The 18,739-nt window shown below is 37.3% G+C and overlaps 1 long non-coding RNA gene across 1 annotated transcript in view; it reads right to left on the bottom strand.

The window, feature by feature from the left end:
• LOC307180824 overlaps positions 1-18,739 on the bottom strand; it is a 137,953-nt gene that overhangs the window by 56,552 nt on the left and 62,662 nt on the right. Inside the window, exon 2 of the long non-coding RNA XR_013825789.1 lies at positions 12,007-12,145. This is a non-coding gene — a long non-coding RNA (uncharacterized lncRNA). The remainder of the gene's footprint in view (positions 1-12,006; positions 12,146-18,739) is intronic.

Below are 18,739 nucleotides of genomic sequence, written 5' to 3'. Positions count from 1 at the left end.
ACATCAGACTTCCCAAAAAACAAGAAAATCCCCACATACCTGGGTAGGGCAAAAGAAAAAAGAAAAAACAGAGACAAAAGAATAGGGATGGGACCTGCACCTTTGGGAGGGAGCTGTGAAGGAGGAAAAACTTCCACACACTAGGAAACCACTTCGCTGGTGGAGATGGGGGATGGGCGGGATGGGGGGAAGCTTCAGAGCCAAGGAGGAGAGTGCAGCAACAGGGGTGCAGAGTGCAAAGCAGAGATTCCTAACCCACAGGATAGGTGCTGACCAGCACTCACCAGCCTGAGAGGCTTGTCTGCTCACCTGCCGGGGTGGGTGGAGGCTGGGAGCTGAGGCTCGGGCTTCAGTCGGAGAGCAGGGAGAGGACTGGGGTTGGCGGCGCCAACACAGCCAGCAGGGGGTTAGTGTGTAACGGCTAGCTGGGAGGGAGTCTGGGAAAAACTCTGGACCTGCCTAAGAGGCAAGAAACCATTGTTTCAGGGTGTGCGAAGAGAGGATTCCTTCTCTGTCTGCCCACAGAAGGCAGAGCACCACCTAAATGAGCTCCAGAGATGGGCACGAGCCACAGCTATCAGCTCAGACACCAGAGTCGGGCATGAAACGCTAACGCTACTGCTGCAGCCCCCAAGAATCCTGTGTGCAAGCACAGGTCACTATCTACACGCTGCCTCCCCCAGGAGCCTATGCAGCCCACCATTGACAGGGTTCCGTTATTCAGGGAAACTTCCCTGGGAGAACACATGGCACGTCTCAGGCTGCTGCAGTGTCACGTTGGCCTCTGCCACAGCAGGCTTGCCCCACATTCCAATTATAACTACCATACCCCTCCCTCCCCCTGGCCTGAGTGAGCCAGAGCCCCCTAATCAGCCGCTGCTTTAACCCCATCCTGCCTGGGTGGGAACAGAAGCCTGAGGGCAACCTACACACAGAGGTGGGGTCAAAACCAAAGCTGAACCCCAAGAGCTATGTGAAAAAAGAAGAGAAAGAGAAATTTCTCCATGCAGCCTCAGGAGCAGCAGATTAATCCCCACAATCAACTTGAGGTACCCTGCATCTGTGGAATACCTGAGCAGAAAACGAATCATCCCAAATTGAGGCAGTGGACTTTGGGAGCAACTGTAGACTTGGGGTTTGCTGTCTGTCACTGATTTATTTCTGATTTTTATGTCTATCTTAGTACAGTTTTTAGCACTTGTTATCATTCGTGGATTTGATATTGGTTTAGTTGCTCTCTTCTTTTTTTTTTCTGTTACTTTATAAATATTTCATTTTAATTGTTTTATTTTATTTTATATTTTTAATTTTTTTCTTTCTTTTTCTCTACCTTTTCTTCTGAGGCGAGTGGCTGACAGCGTCTTGGTGCTCCAGCTTGGTGTCAGGCCTGAGACTCTGAGATGGGAGAGCTGAATTCAGTACACTGGACCACCAGAGACCTCCGGGCCCCATGTAATATCAATCAGCAAGATCTCTCCCAGAGATCACTGCCTCAACACTAAGACCAAGCTCCACCCAATGGCCAGCAACCTCCAGTGCTGGACGCCTCATACCAAACAACTACCAAGATAGGAACACAATCCCACCCATTAGCAGAGAGGTGGCCTAAAGTCATACTAAGTTCACAGACACTCCAAAACACACCACTGGACAAGGCCCTGCCCAACAGAAGGACAAGACCAGCCTCATCCACCAGAACACAGGCACGAATTCCCTCCACCAGGAACCCTACACAAGCCACTGAACCAACCTTACCCACTGGGGGCAGACACCAAAAACAATGGGAACTACAAACCTGCAGCCTGTGAAAAGGAAACCCCAAACACAGTTTGTAAAGCAAAATGAGAAGACAGAGAAACACACAGCAGATGAAGGAGCAAGGAAAAAACCCAGCAGACCTAACAAATGAAGAGGAAATAGGCAGCCTACCTGAAAAAAAATTCAGAGTAATGACAATAAAGATGATCCAAAATCTTGGAAATACAATGGAGAAAAGACAAGAAACGTTTAACAAGGACCTAGAAGAACTAAAGAGCAAACAAACAATGATGAACAACACAATAAATCAAATTAAAAATTCTCTAGAAGGAATCAACAGCAGAATAACTGAGGCAGAAGAACGAATAAGTGACCTGGAATATAAAACAGTGGAGATAACTACTGCAGAGCAGAAAAAAGAAGAAAGAATGAAAAGAATTGAGAACAGTCTCAGAGACCTCTGGGACAACATTAAACACACCAACATTTGAATAACAGGGGTCCCAGAAGAAGAAGAGAAAAAGAAAGGAACTGAGAAAATATTTGAAGAGATTATAGTTGAAAACTTCCCTAACATGGGAAAGGAAATAGTCAATCAAGTCCAGGAAGCTCAGAGAGTCCCATACAGGATAAATCCAAGGAGAAACATGTCAAGACACATATTAATCAAACTATCAAAATTTAAATAAAAAGAAAAAATATTAAAAGCAGTAAGGGAAAAGCAACAAATAACATATAAGAAAATCCCCATAAGATTAACAGCTGATCTTTCAGCAGAAACTCTGCAAGCCGGAGGGAGTGGCAGGACATACTTAAAGTGATGAAAGGGAAAAACCTACAACCAAGATTACTCTACCCAGCAGGATCTCATTCAGATTCGATAGTGAAATTAAAACCTTTACAGACAAGCAAACCTTAAGGGAATTCAGCACTACCAAACCAGTTTTACAGCAAATGCTAAAGGAACTTCTCTAGGCAGGAAACACAAGAAAAGGAAAAGATGCACAAAAGCAAACCCAAAACAATTAAGAAAATAGTACTAGGAACATACATATCAATAATTACCTTAAATGTAAACAGATTAAATGCTCCAAACAAAAGACACAGACTGGCTGAATGGATACAAAAACAAGACCCATATATATGCTGTCTACAAGAGACCCACTGCAGACCTACAGACATATAGAGACTGAAAGTGAGGGGATGGAAAAAGATATTCCATGCAAACGGAAATCAAAAGAAAGCTGGAGTAGTGATTCTCTTATCAGACAAAATAGACTTTAAAATAAAGACTATTACAAGAGACAAAGAAGGACACTACATAATGATCAAGGGATCAATCCAAGAAGAAGATATAACTATTGTAAATATTTATGTACCCAACATAGGAGCACCTCAATACATAAGGCAAAACGCTAACAGCCATAAAAGGGAAAATTGACAGTAACAGCATCATAGTAGGGGACTTTAATATCCCACTTTCACCAATGGACAGATCATCCAAAATGAAAATAAATAAGGAAACACAAGCTTTAAATGACACATTAAACAAGATGGACTTGATATTTATAGGACATTCCATCCAAAAACAACAGAATACACTTACTTCTCAAGTGCTTATGGAACATTCTCCAAGATAGATTATATCTTGGGTCACAATACAACTTGGTAAATTTTTAAAAATTGAAATCATATCAGGTATCTTTTCTGACCACAATGCTATGAGGCTAGATATCAATTACAGGAAAAAAAACTGTAAAAAATACAAACACCTGGAGGCTAAACAATATGCTACTAAGTAAGCAAGCAATCACTGAAGAAATCAAAGAAGAAATCAAAAAATACCTAGAAACAGATGACAGTGAAAACACGACGACCCAAAACCTATTGGATGCAGCAAAGCAGTTCTAAGAGGGAAGTTTACAGCAATACAAACCTACCTCAAGAAACAAGAAACATCTCAAATAAACAACCTAACCTTACACCTAAAGCAATTAGAGAAAGAAGAACAAAAAACCCCCAAAGTTAGCAGAAAGATCAGATCTGAAATAAATGAAAATCATAAAGATCAGATCTGAAATAAATGAAAAAGAAATGCAGCAAACAACAGCAGAGATCAATAAAACTAAAAGCAGGTTCTTTGAGAAGATAAACAAAACTGATAAACCACTAGCCAGACTCATCAAGAAAAAATGGGAGAAGACTCAAATCAACAGAATTAGAAATGAAAAAGGAGAAGTAACAACTGACACTGCAGAAATACAAAGGATCATGTGACATTACTACATCAACTATATGCCAATAAAATAGAAACCTGGAAGAGATGGACAAATTCTTAGAAAAGCACAACCTTCCGAGACAGAACCAGGAAGAAACAGAAAATATAAACAGACCAATCACAAGCACTGAAGTTGAAACTGTGATTAAAAATCTTCCAACAAACAAAAGCCCAGGACCAGATGGCTTCACAGGCGAATTCTATCAAACATTCAGAGAAGAACTGACACCCGTCCTTCTCAAACTCTTCCAAAATATAGCAGAGGGTGGAACACTCACAAACTCATTCTATGAGGCCACCATCACCCTGATATCAAAACCAGACAAAGGTGTCACAAAAAAAGAAAACTATAGACCAGTATCACTGATGAACACAGATGAAAAAGTCCTCAACAAAATACTAGCAAACAGAATCCAGCAGCACATTAAAAGGATCTTACACCATAATCAAGTGGGGAATTCCCAGGAATGCAAGGTTTCTTCAATATACGCAAATCAATCAATGTGATATACCATATTAACAAACTGAAGGATAAAAACCACATGATAATCTCAATAGATGCAGAAAAAGCTTTTGAGAAAATTCCACACCCATTTATGACTAAAACTCTCCAGAAAGTAGGCATAGAGGGAACTTACTTCAACATAATAAAGGCCATATATGACAAACCCACAGCCAACACCGTTTTCAATGGTGAAAAACTGAAACCATTTCCAGTAAGATCAGGAACAAGACAAGGTTGCCCACTATCCCCACTAGTATTCAATACAGTTTTGGAACTTTTAGTGACAGCAATCAGAGAAGAAAAAGAAATAAAAGGAGTCCAAATCGGAAAAGAGGAAATAATGCTGTCACTGTTTGCAGATGACATGATGCTACACATAGAGAATCCTAAAGATGCTACCAGAAAACTACTAGAGCTAATCAATGAATTTGGTAAAGTAGAAGGATACAAAATTAATGCACAGAAATCTCTTGCATTCTTATACACTAATGATTAAAAATATGAAAGAGAAATTAAGGAAACACTGCCATTTACCACTGGAACAAAAAATAAAATACCTAGGAATAAACCTACCTAAGGAACAAAAGACCTGTATGCAGCAAACTATAAGACACTGATGAAAGAAACGAAAGATGATACAAACAGATGGAGAAATATACCATGATCTTGGATTGGAAGAGTCAACATTGTGAAAATGACTCTACTACCCAAAGCAATCTACAGATTCAATGCAATCCCTATGAAACTATCAATGGCATTTTTCACAGAATTGGAACAAAAATTTTCTCAATTTGTATGGAAACACAAAAGACCCCGAATAGCTAAAGCAATCTTGAGAAAGAAAAACGGAGCTGGAGGAATCAGGCTCCCTGACTTCAGACTATACTAGAAAGCTGCAGTAATCAAGACAGTATGGTACTGGCACAACACAGAAACATAGGTCAATGGAACAGGATAAAAAGGCCAGAGATAAACCCATGTACATATGGTCACCTTATCTTTAATAAAGGAGGCAAGAATATACAATGGAGAAAAGATAGCCTCTTTAATAAGTGGTGCTGGAAAACTGGACAGCTACATGTAGAAGAATGAAATTAGAACACTTCCTAACACCATACACAAAAATAACCTCAAAATGCATTAAAGACCTAAATGTAAGGCCAGACACTATAAAACTCTTCGAGGAAAACATAGGCAGAACACTCTTTGATACAAATCACAGCAAGATCCTTTTTTGACCCACCTCCTAGAGAAATGGAAATAAAAACGAAAGTAAAAAAAAGGGACCTAATGAAACTTAAAAGCTTTTGCACAGCAAAGGAAACCATAAACAAGATGAAAAGACAACCCTCAGAATGTGAGAAAATATTTGCAAATGAAGCAACTGACAAGGATTAATCTCCAAAATATACACGCAGCTCATGCAGCTCAATATCAAAAAAACAAACAACCCAATCCAAAATGGGCAGAATATATAAATAGACATTCCTTCAAAGAACATATATAGATTGCCAACAAACACATGAAAGGATGGTCAACATCACTAATCATTAGAGAAATGCAAATCAAAACTACAGTGAGGTATCACCTCACACTGGTCAGAATTGCCATCATCAAAAAATCTATGAACAACAAATGCTGGAGAGGGTGTGGAGAACAGGGAACCCTCTTGCACTGTTGGTGGGAATGTAAAATGATACAGCCACTATGGAGAACAGTATGGAGGTTCCTTAAAAAACTAAAAATAGAACTACCATATGACCCAGCAATCCCACTACTGGGCATATATCCAGAGAAACCCATGGTTTGAAAGTATACGTGCATTCCAATACTCATTGCTGTGCTGTTTACAACAGCCAGGACATGGAAGCAACTTAAGTGTCCATCCACACATGAACAGATAAAGAAGATGTGGCACATATATATAATAGAATATTACTCAGCCATTAAAAAGAATGAAATAATGCTATTTGCAGCAACATGGATGGACATGGAGATTATCATACTAAGTAAAGTCAGACAGAGAAGACAAATATCATATGATATCGCTTTTACGTGGAATCTTAAATAAAATGATACAAGTGAACTTATTTACACAACAGAAACAGACTCATAGACTTAGAGAACGAACTTATGGTTACGGGGGTGAAGGGTGGGGAGGCCGGATAGATTGGGAGGTTGAGATTGACATACACACACTGCTTTATTTAAAACAGATAACAAGGACCTACTGTATAGCAATGGGGAACTCTGCTTAATATTCTGTAATAACCTAAATGGGAAAAGAACTTGAAAAAAACATACACATGTATATGTCTAACTGAATCACTTTGCTGTACATCTGAAACTAACACAACATTGTTAATCAACTATATCCAATATAAAATTTTTTTTAAATGAAGGGCAAATTATACATTAAAGTCACATCAATCTAGCAGAAGAAGGAAAAAAATATTAAATTGAGGAAGTAGAAAGAAAAAATGTGTTTAATTTCTTTATAGTACCTCTTTCATGTTTCACTGAATGAGTTGCTTAATAGTACTAAAGTACCAAATAGAATGATCAAAAGTCAGGGCAATTATGAGTTAAGGATTGCAGATGCCACAACCTATGTCTGCCACAGAGTTGGCTTTTCAGTCCATGGACACATGTTACCTCACTAAGAGTTTAAGACAAGAAAAAAAAAGTGTTCTACTTAATTGGGATAATCACATGATTGGGATCATCTTTGATAAATAAAAGTAGTTTAAGTTTGTTGGGTTAATAAAAACAGCCATGTTTTCAGAACTGTCAATATTAAATGTAATACAAACATACAACTTTTTCTACCTGGGTTTATCAGTCAAATAAGCTCATGCTATCTCCATGTTACAGAATTTGTCAACAAGAAAAATAACTTAAGATGATGGTTAGCTATTTGATGTCTAAACTAAGCATGATTGTTAAAAACGAGTAATTTAAATAAATGTAAATAAAAGTTTATACCAAATTAAACTACATAATGGGTATTCATGGCAAATTTAAATCCTTTCCAAATAATATACTGAGACATTGATTGCTAAACATAAGTTTAAATTTATCTACTTTTGGCTTTTTAATTTTTACAGAGACAAAATATACTAGAGTCTATTAATAAATGTCTTTTGCCACATTGAAAAACTGTGCTATGAAAAACAAGTCTCTAAAAATTTTAAAGTTTATAATTATGTATTTATAAATTTGTTAACCTACTACTGATGTTAATATATGATAGACAGTTCATAACTGCCTGCTTCCTAATTTTCCCTGGAAAGTAAAGGTTATTGATAGTTAAATTTTATAATCAATATATAAAAATGATAAGGGTAAAGGAAAACAACTTTGTATACACAAAATATGAGAATAAAATGAGATGTAGTTTTATATGAAGAGTATGCAAGAAATACAGGATGTGTTTTGTTAAGGAAAAAGACAGTAAAGTTGTCTAAATAAAATGATGGGTTGTTCCAGAATAAGAAAGGAAAAAGAATAAGACAAAACCTCAATGTATGTGGAAAGTTGCATGTTTGAGGAAAAGAAATTTTATGTTATTATGACATAGCCGGCTAAATTGAATAAATTTATAAGGGTTTTTTAAATGAACTCAATAATGTACTAATACAAAAGCAGAGTTTAATTTCCTCTTTGTTAAAATCACAAAATTTCTTAGATTATCAGTCTGGTCTTAATAAAAGATTATAAAAGGTTTTTCTTTACCTTTGCTGTAAATTGCCTGGAAAACAAAGATTCTGTGTCTTAGAAAATAATTCCTGTGATCCATGTCATCTTCATCAGATATTTGATTATTTACGAAAACAGTCTTCTCAATATTAAAAGAGCAAAGGTTTTTTAAATACAACTATGTAACTTTCTGTATTTACCTTTGGAATTCTTTAGTTGTCACTATGGTTGACTGGATAACTAAGTACTGCTTCCCAGTGACCTGTGATCCTGCTTGATCAAGTGTTTTAAAACTTGTGACATTTCGAGCAAAATTCCCCAAATCAAATTCTGAATGAAGTCTTTCTGACCTTGAACTAACTAACTTTGGGATTTTCCAGAGGGTCCCTGGGAGATCTCAAAAGAGATGCTCTTTTGCCTTATAGAAAGAGAAATGTTATTTATTTAGGCTTATTTGTTATGTTAATGTGGAGGGGAAACACTGCCAAATAAAAAGTAACATTTAATATTCTTAGAGCAAGTATATATGTGATATATATTATTAAAATAAGTAATTCAGAAATTATATGAAATTTCTAAAAATCTTATATGTCCTGGAATAATGTTACCAGTAATTTGATTCATTCAGTTGCTTAAATCTTGGCTCCTGTGAATATCTGCTCTGGGGAATTTTTCAATCCTTGGCTATTATTTTCCTTATAGTCATCGTATGAACCATTCTGGTGTGTTGTATCCTCTCAAAGGTTTTAAATGCCTTTTGGCAGCCACTCACACATCAAATGACAGCCATCAAGATTAGACAACTTGAGGAACTCAATGATTTGACCGTCCATGTCCCTGGTGAGGATGCAACTGTCGGTAACAGCAATCACATGGCCCTCCATCCTGACTACTCAACTCGTGGAAGCACTGAATATGTGATTCTTCAGCATAGCTACATCAACAGTGGTAACTGAGAGTAACACAATACTAGTTGGTTACACTCTCAGCTTGCTGAATGACCAAAAAAAATGACCATTCAGCTTGCTGAATGACCAAAAATGACCAAAAATGCCCTCCATCCTGACTACTCAACTAGTGGAAGCACTGAATATGTGATTCTTCAGCATAGCTACATCAACAGTGGTAACTGAGAGTAACACAATACTAGTTGGTTACACTCTCAGCTTGCTGAATGACCAAAAAGGGGGAATTGTTAAAAATTAAATACAAAGCAGTGACCACCAATTTGTGTTTAGCAGGACATCCACCCTCTTAAAAGTTCACCCTCCAACAAGCCTTTTATTCCTCTCCAGTGGCTATCACCTAACTGGTAAAATTAAAAATTAAGTCAGGGCCAACTGACACAGCTACTGCCACTCCAAACTTGCTAAGGTTATCTGTTTCCTCCTAAGGTTCTACTCGGTGGTCCATCTCCTTCCTCCTAGGGTTGTCTCCTCCCATAAAATTACACAATCCTCAAGGTATTAAATATGATCATTGGAGTCACATTATATTCTTCCAGAAGTGTGAAGACTGTCCATTTTTCCCCCCTTTCTTCCAGAAAATGAAATTCTCATGGACAAACTCTATTACAAATAGAAGCTGGATACAGGGAGAAGGGTTCATGGCCCACTAGTTTTATAGACAGCTTGACTCTGAATCCCAGGGTGGCTCAGCTGTAGTACTCCACAGTAATTCATAACCCTTCTCTCTAGATGCCTGTTGAAATTCTTGAAATTGTTTTAAATCTTTCTAATCCAGCATTATCCATTTATGTACTTTTGAGTCCCATGCTGATTATTACTGGGCCACGTTGGACCCCTGACTTCAATGTATCAGAAATGATCTACTCTTACTGTCTCCAGTCTCTATGTCTGCAATTTTACAAAGTTATCTTTTAACTGCAGAATGCTGTCAATATTTTCTAGTGATCTAGTTATTTCTATTCCTATTTATAACTGCTGAGATTCATTTAAATGTAGACACCATTCTTCCAGCTCATTATGCCCTCTTCATCTTTCCCCCCTCAACACACATACAGACAGATACACACACACAATTTCCTCCAATCTATTAACTGCTTTCTAATTTAATTCTTCTTTCCTATCTATCATCTATCATGTGATCCATCATTGCCATCACTCTCTTTCCCCTTGTTCTTCCATCATACATAACTTGTACAATTCCAACCTTGGACAACTTGACATTTCCCCTCTCTATACTTGGACCACTGATGGTTGCTGGAGAAGCACACTCAATTCTTTATGTTGATTATACCATAATCCCTGTCCTCAAATTCACCTGGGCTCTCCTCTGTTCCCCAACTACAGCTTCCTTTCACTTACAGCAAATTACCTCCCCTGTTTTACAAAAATAACAGAAACCACCAGGCAGAAAAATTCCCCCACCCCTTAAGATCTTCACCACTGACCTACAAATTCTGTGTAGACATCCACTATTATCTACATCCCCAACTCCACCCCAGTCATTTATTAAATAAACTTTCAGCTTGGTCTGCTTAGAGAAATTACTCCATCAAACATCCTTCCTCTTTCTCTTTCCTAAATCTTTGAGTTTTCCATTTTTATGCATTTGAACACTTTTCCCATCCTCCATCCATGGGCTAGAATAAGGAATCTAACTTCTTTATGCTCCTGTATATACCTGTTCATTTCTATTATAATATTTATTACATGAAATTGAATTTATCTCTTACTAGACAGTCAATAAATTTGGAACATGTGATTACTTTCCTGTTCCTCCTATAGATTGTGAGCACTGAGAAAGACCATGCCTCAAACTCTGCATTCCCATGTTCCTAATGCCTAGGACATAATACTCTCACAAGAATGTTTACTAATGAAATATTGAATATGTTAATTCACATATGAATTTAACTCTTCAAGAAATGCCTACCTGCTTCAAAATATCTCCCCTGACCCCTTCTATAGGATGAATTTTACAGACCGACCTGTTGTTCAGAGGGAAAAAAACCTTCAAATTTTAGGGGTCCTTGTTTTTGTGTTTACTTAGTGCACTCAGTACATGAGGGTGTGTTTTCCTTAAAAATTTGCAAAATAGACAAATATGATTTTCAACATCAATATAAAATTGGTCAGGCCAGTAACTTCAAAGAGAGACAAGCAGCTTGCAAAACTTGACTTTAACATGATTCAATATATTAATGTATTTAAAGAGAGTCAATCCAAATGGGATTTAGTTAGACATGAAAGTATAAAATGAGAATGAGAGACAGTGAGAGAAAGATACTGAAGAATTCATCGGTAGTACACATTCAAGCATCACGGAGGGGAAAGAAATACCCACGGAAATTAAGGATTCTATCCCATTGACAAGGTTTTTACAATTTTAAGTTGTATGTATCTGGGTATCTTAGCTTGAGCCATTAAACATCAGATATATATGAAGTTCCTTTGTTTGGTTTCAATCAATCTAGCCAATAATTTGGCTTCCCTTGGCATGTTTGAGCATTTCAATTTCTGTGATGATATTTTAAGCTAATATGTTAGAATTCTGATTTTATACATCAGTATTATAACCCCTGGGAACATGAATGTATACTGCAAATTATGAACCTTTACCCAGTATGCTTAAAAACTTAGATTTCTTAACCTACAACTGGCCTCTTAATGGTACCAAGGAGATGCAGCCTCTTATAATATTGCCTGGCTTCTTTCACCAGGTGACATGGACCTCTCTGAGTCACCTTGTGTGTCTTCTCATTTTGTAAGCCCTAAAAATTCTTCTCTCAGTGACAACTCACCTGCAGCTTCATCCCCTTTTTGCTTTGCTGAGTGTCAGTATTTAACTCTTCCATGACCATCTGTTTGTGTTGCTCAAGTTCATCAATTTTTAAGATTGTTCTTTTAAGTTGCAGAAATCAGGATCATAGCTTTGAAGGTCTAGAAATATAAAAAAATAGGTGAATAAAATTTAGTAAAACGTAGTTTATGCCAATCATTTGATAACCATAATACTAGGACATTAAACAAAGAAAAGCCAGGAATGTGACAGTTGAATTAAAATTGCCCCTTCTAGATATACTACTTTCATAATAGTACCTTAAAAGTAAATCACCTTTTTCTTAAATATGTTGCATTCAGGCTTCATATATGTTAATGGTCATATATATTCATTTATCTTGGGTACACATTTTCAGCTTTAACAGACACTGGAAAACACTTTTCTAAAGTGGTTGAACCAATTTACAATCCCATCAACTATGGTCAAGAATTACAATTTCTTCAAATGTTTTCTAACATTCTGTATTGTCATTTTTTCCCACACCATGGTAAGTATATAGTGGTACCTCACTGTGTTTTTTTTTTTTTTTGTGGTACACGGGCCTCTCACTGTTGTGGCCTCTCCCGTTGTGGAGCACAGGCTCCGGACGCGCAGGCTCAGCGGCCATGGCTCACGGGCCCAGCCGCTCCGTGGCATGTGGGATCTTCCTGGACCGGGGCACGAACCCGTGTCCCCTGAATTGGCAGGCGGACTCTCAACCACCAGGGAATCCCCTACCAGAAACTTTTGACTGATACACATTCCTGATGCTCTTTGGTATCTGGTGTCCATTTGAATCTGGGTCTCTAAAAGTCAAGTATTATTTCTTATAGGATCTGAGAACTACTTATAGAGGCCTGTGGTAAATAAATAAATGCCACACCACCTTCTTGTGTTGGGTATTTTCTGTGACATACTTTACAATCATTATTTCAGTTAATATTCATAAAATAGAAACTTGATGTAGCATTATCCCCATTTCACTGGTGAAGAAACTGAGTTTCAGTGAAGTAGTTATCCTCAAAAAGCTGTCTGATGTTAGAATTTTCCAGTATATAAAATCTGATTGACTTCTCTCCAATTATATCTGTAATTTAGGCTAAGGACCCAGTCATCTTCAAGCCCTTACCTAAAAAAGGTAATGGAGGATGCATCCCTATTTTATACCAAATTATTTTCTTCCTGAAACTTCCATGTATAGATTTTAATAATCTATAAAATAATATATTTGATTTAAATGCTTTAAAATGATTTAAGAGAAATGATTTAAATGCTTTAAAAACTACATGTGCTCTAAAATAGATTCAGGCAATTTGACAGGATGAAACTGTCAGAAACGAATTATTATTAATTTTTATTTGTATTCTGTCTGAATAACAAACATCAGGTTTATTCACGCAAACAACTGAATCATCCATTGTAATAAATTTACTTAGGAGAAAATAAAAGTGGGAGAGATAGCTATTTTACAAAGAGTGGATTATATTAACATAATGGTCTATTATTCTCTATTGAGAATTGGCAGCTATAGTTCCACATAGCTTCAATATTGCCAATAACCTGGTGTGTGACAGTATAAATCATTTGAACTCTATCTGCCTCAGCTTATCAACTAAAAAATTAGAGGTCTGGTCAAGATTACCTCTAAGGTCACTTAGAGTTTAAAAAATTATCTAGAGCTTTATGTATTTATATTTGCATAAATCAGTGTGATATACAAACAGCAACGCCCTGTGTATGTGTATTCAATTTTACCCCCAATAAAGAATTCCACAAGTAATGCAATATAAGTACAAGATTTAATTCCTCATTGTCTGTAGGAATGCTGCATAAATAAGGAGCTCAACTACAGCATGGGAAGACACATTAAATCTTCAAAAAGTAGGCATTAGCTAATGTTTTTGGAGTAGCAGAAATGTAGTTTTACATCATAGAACATAGATAAGACTTGGTCTAGATATCTTATGACCTAAATGCTTAATACAAAACACTCTTAATCCAGCCAGGCAATTTCAGGTGTCTTATAATCAAAACTAAGAAACATTAGATATTTTAATAGCCTTATGAATTTAATAGCCTTAGGAATGTCTATAATTACCCATGTTAGCAGCCAAGAGGCCTCTCAGCCAGAGGCACTCAGCCTTTAATAGGCAGCAAGCCACTTTGAATAGGGCTGAAAACACTTTTAAACCTTTTGGGGTTATTAGGGATAATTAAAAGTGGTTGAAAGTATATAATATCATTTATCAAAGCACTAAAAGCTGTGCCATAAGAAATATATCACAACAGTAGCAAATGCAATTCATATAACTTCATTCATTGGATAAGATATAATCAAATAAAATAATCTAAGAAACCTAAGTAAATATATAATTTTTGCATTTTATTACATATATAACTTAGGTTATATTAGATAAAACCTAAATAAAACATAGGTAGATAAAGTATAAACATGTGGTCATGTATATTTAAGCAATATATATATATATCTAAGCAATATATATATTTAAGCAATATATATGTATGTACAAATATATAAATTATATATTTATATGTAAATTATACAATATGAATATATATTTTATATGTCTAAATATATATTAGATTTTATATATGTATAATATGTAAAATTATATATATACATATAAATAATACCTAATGCTAATTGCCCAAAGTTACAAAGCTAGTTGACCTCCAGGAACGCTGTCTTAACCAGCAATGTCTCATAATATTGTCACCGTCATGCCATATATACATATATATACATATATACATATATATATATATATACACACACACACACACAGATAGTCATTTTACCTACCTGCGTAACTTCCAGCTGAACAGCTAAAAAAAGCGTCTACAGATTTTACCCCCAGTCATGGCAGCATATTCTGGAAAGTAGAGCCACTATTTCACTTTGACCTAGATTGACAAGGAAAGCCTGCCTTGCAATGAGTCACTGTCATTATTTGTGGTCACTTTAGTGCTTCTCATTGTTTTACTCAGGGGAAAATTATTATTTACAAAATAATTTTTTAAAAAAACTTGAATACTACAGGATTAAGTTGCCTGACATAACCTATAGTTTCAAGGTAACCACCAGTGTGGCTTCAATATATTAAGCATTAACTTACAGTTGGTTCCAATTTGCAAAAAGTTAAAAATAAAAAGGATTCTAAGGTTATCTGCAACCACATTTTTTTAAAGATTTTCATGATTTTCCTATCATAATTTATTCCAGACTTAGAGTCCTCTTTTTTTTAATAAATCTATTTATTTTTATTTATTTATTTTTGGTTGTGTTGGGTCTTCGTTGCTGTGTACGGGCTTTCTCTTGTTGCGGCGAGCATGGGCTTCTCATTGTGGTGGTTTCTCTTATTGCAGAGCACGGGCTCTAGGCGTGCGGGCTTCAGTAGTTGTGGCACACGTGCTCAGTAGTGTGGCTCACGAGCTCTAGAGCACAGGCTCAGTAGCTGTGGCACACGGGCTTGGTTGCTCCATGGCATGTGGGATCTTCCTGGACCAGGGCTTGAACCCGTGTCCCCTGCATTGGTAGGCAGATTATTAACCACTACACCACCAGGGAAGTCCCTGCCACCACATTCAACATATACATTTATATTAAAGGGAATTACTAAATAATAATTACTAAATAACTTAAAACTGATATGAAAAACAGTTGCATGGTGATGAACAGCTCTGGCATTAGTCAACCAAAACAGGGTTGATGTACCTTTTCCTTTCATTGTATCATCAACAAAATATTTATTTGGTCTTCTTCCTCATGGCTTTCTAGAGCTATAAAAACTTCAGAAAGCGAAACATACAACTGAATGGGACTAAATTCCTTATAAAGTACTTGAGTATTTAGATAGCTGTCTCAGCTCTCAGCTCACAAAAAAAGTACACCCCATTATAATTTGATTTACAGTTTAAAACTCAAATTTACATACCTAACCAAATGATAAGGTTGATCAATGGTTAATCCTTTGAGTGCCAGCATCTTTCTAAACCCTCACAGGTTTAAGTAGCAATTTTCCTTTCACTACATCTCCAAAGTCAGTATTTCTACATATCCAGTGCCCTATATCACACACTAAGCCTGCTCTTAATCAGAAATTAGCAGGCCAATTGTGTATGAGTAGAAATTACCTAAATAGGGCCTTTTAAGGGGCAGAGGAAATGGCCCGCTCCTCGCAACCAAACTTTTAGAGATACTTTTTTCCCTGTTGCCCCACAGCCCTGAATTTCACCAAGGGTTTCATGTTTTCATATGCAAATATTTAGAAGGATTAAATAAACTGTTCCCACCTTAAAGTCAAAGTGTTTGATCTCATCACTAGAGCTGAGATCTACAGCTCTGAGGAATGGAAAGAGAGCCAAGGGACAGAGATAGAACAATGGGGTGCGGGTTTTGGCATGCTGGTGGAAGTCATGGGAAAATGAGTGAGAGAGTGTCAAAAAGAAACTGTGTACTACAAAGTCACCCTGGAGACATCCTTGTAAGCAAATAACTTTTCATTTATATATTTCTAAGACATTTTCAGGAGGAGATCCAGACACACTTATCAACAAATTAAACAGAATGGACTTTGTCTAATACAGTAAATATGCTAGAGATACTCAGTGTTCCTACAACATCTATAGTATCCCGTGCATTGCTTATTATCTGGGCAATAAGTCTTTTGAATTATTAGAAATAATCACCCAAAAAGCTTATTTAGAACTCTTTCTGTTGGGAGTTTTGTTATTTATATTCAGTGGCCTTAGTGAGATAGCATTTTCTAATATGTATCTGATCTCAGGGAAATAGCTCTTCTGTAAGAAAGGAACCAAGCATGTAGGGAAGCATGTGTGAGTTACAGAGAGAATCTTCCAGAAAACACTCTTCTCAGAAGATAATATTTTCACTTGCCTGAAGCCAGGATATTTTGTAACCTTTTGAAAACAAATGAAACACACTATACTTAGAGCAGGCAGAGTAAAAGGGCCTTGTGCATTAGAAACCTAAGAGTAACTGCTGTGTGTGTGTGTGAATGTGTATTTTAAAAGCAAATAGAGGGACTTCCCTGGTGGCACGTGGCGCAGCAGTTAAGACTCCACGCTCCCAATGCAGGGAGCCGGGGTTCGATCCCTGGCCAGGGAACTAGATTCCACATGCATGCCGTAACTAAGATTTCGCATGCCACACCTAAGGAGTCCGCCTGCCACAAATAAGGAGGCAGTGAGCCGCAACTGAGAAGCCTGCCTGTCGCAGCTAAGACCCGGCACAACCAAATAAAATAAATAAATAAACATCTTCCCAGAAATCAATAAAAAATAGAAAGTTAAAAAAAATTAAGAAAAAAAAGCAAATAGAAAAAATAATCTATCCACAACCAAACAAAAGGGAGTATTTCTGAGATGGTCTTACAACTTCAAAGACCAAATTTTGGTCAGTGGCATAAATAATTGAGATGGTGCTCTAGATGGTGTGAGGTGCCACTCAGCTCCCCCCTTCAGGACTGAAGCACTCATTCTTCCTGCTCTTGGGAGTTACCTGATGGCAGCTTATAGTAGAGACCCTCCCTTTGCTCAAAGAGAAATACTTCACCTAAGGTTACAGCTGGGGCATTCAATGACTGATCTACGCACCATCTGAACAACACTGAAGGGCCATCCCAGCTCCAGAGCTCCCCAAGGGTGAGGAGGCTTCTCCAGTGACAATGCAGATTATCTTCTCCTTCTGCCCCTTGAGGGTATCCGCACTACCACTTCAGGTAGTGATTCTAAGAGCATTCTACAATCGATGTCTTGCCAGCAAAGCTCCACGGCAGAATCAATTCCAGGAAACATAACCTAAGGCATAAAGCTTGAAACTGGCCTATAGCTACCAATGTTAAGACTTGTCTGATGAACTAGCAGCCATGGATCAATAGCCATGGATCAACAGACATCTACGTGGATGAGGATCTGAGGTTCTAAGAGAGAACTCAGCATTAGGGAAGAGACGATCGAGACGCAGCTTGATCCAGTAAAAAACTTTAATGGAGTCAGGGGAGAGGAGCAATTCTCTGTACTCTGTAGTATCATGCACTTTCCCATCCCTTCATCAGAAGTGGGAAACATGGGAGCAGTACCCTCTTGGAGGCTAAGTAGCCTGAGACATAGACATAACTAGTGGATACACCTACGCACAGCAAAAGAAGGGAAAGACAAGAGCAGGGGGAGCAGAAATGCACCATGCGCACTGTATTGTAGAAGACCAAATACTTTTATGGGAATGTGTAAGGCACCCTTGGGACTCCAAGAAATTCTGAGGAGTAGAGGAGACCACTTGAGCCAGAGAACAATATCTAGCAGGGACAATAAAGAAACAGAACAGAAAAAGGATCTGGCCAAAAATGATACTTTTATCTTCCTTGATGGAGAGCCTTCTTGATATCCTCTTAAGGATTAACACAGTTTCATAGTTTACCATATAACAACACAGGCTCAACCTGCATGTTCTTTATATATGTTATCAGCAGGGAGATAGGTACTCAATTTATTCCTACTGTGCATGCATTTCTGTACTGAACAGAGGAGGAAGACAGGATAGTAGAGTGGTTAAAAGCATGAACTTTGAAGCCAAAATGACTGGGTTTGAATCCCAGCTCTGCTACTTACAAGCAGTTGTTAGTTCTTATGGTTGTTTGTGGACCCAAAGTATCAAAACTCTTAAGCACTCA

Source organism: Stenella coeruleoalba (assembly GCF_951394435.1).
Source record: "Stenella coeruleoalba genome assembly, chromosome: X".
Lineage (NCBI taxonomy): Eukaryota > Metazoa > Chordata > Mammalia > Artiodactyla > Delphinidae > Stenella > Stenella coeruleoalba.
This window is presented reverse-complemented; position numbering and strand designations above follow the sequence as displayed.